Below are 855 nucleotides of genomic sequence, written 5' to 3'. Positions count from 1 at the left end.
AGAGTTCACCTTTCAGTGCCCTATCTTTTTGCCTTTTCATACTGTTCGTGGTATTCTCAGGACAAGAATACTGAAGCAGTTTGTCATTCCCTTCCCCAGTGGACCACAGTTTGTCAGAACTCTCCACCATGACCCATCTGTCTTGGGTGGCCCTACGTGACATGGCTCATAGTTTCATTGACTTAGACAAGGCTGTGATCCAAGTGATCAGTTTGGTTAGTTGTCTTTAATTCTTTAATTGTGGTTTCTTTAATAGTGGATAAGGACAAGAGGCTTGTGGAAGCTTTCTGATGGGAGGGACTGGCGATGGGTGAATCTGGAATATGTGGAGGAATAAATACTTTAATTTCACAATTTATTATGTATCAGTATTTGTTTATATAAGTGATTAATGCAATACCAGGTATTTAATATATATTTAGGAATTTTATAAAATATGTTTTTGAACTATTATAGTTTATAGACTCATTAATGTTTACTGTGCTACACATAAGATTTTTAGTGCTTCTTTTTAAAACCCTAAGGATATATACCATATGGCTGCTCTTTTAAAATATGCCTTAGTATATTGTTCTGTTTCTTAACAATTTTTCTCAAGGTGATATGTTTCTGCTTCAATATAATTTCTCATTTACAGTTTATGGTAACTCCTCCTTAATTATTCATTTTTTGCTCTTATGATTGTGATTAAATTTTTAGCTTTTCTAAAGCTAATATAAACACAATGTATGATATACAAAATATTTTGAATGCATTTTGAGATTAATAATTTTATGACTAAGAGATGAAAAGTGTGTATGTAATTAAAGCATTCTAGAGCTTGGTGTTTATGTGGTTCTTTTATATTGCTTTAGC

Source organism: Bison bison, unplaced genomic scaffold (assembly GCF_000754665.1).
Source record: "Bison bison bison isolate TAMUID 2011002044 unplaced genomic scaffold, Bison_UMD1.0 scf7180017833904, whole genome shotgun sequence".
NCBI classification, from domain to species: domain Eukaryota; kingdom Metazoa; phylum Chordata; class Mammalia; order Artiodactyla; family Bovidae; genus Bison; species Bison bison.
The sequence above is the reverse complement of the archived record's forward strand: the minus strand, read 5'-3'. Positions refer to the sequence as shown.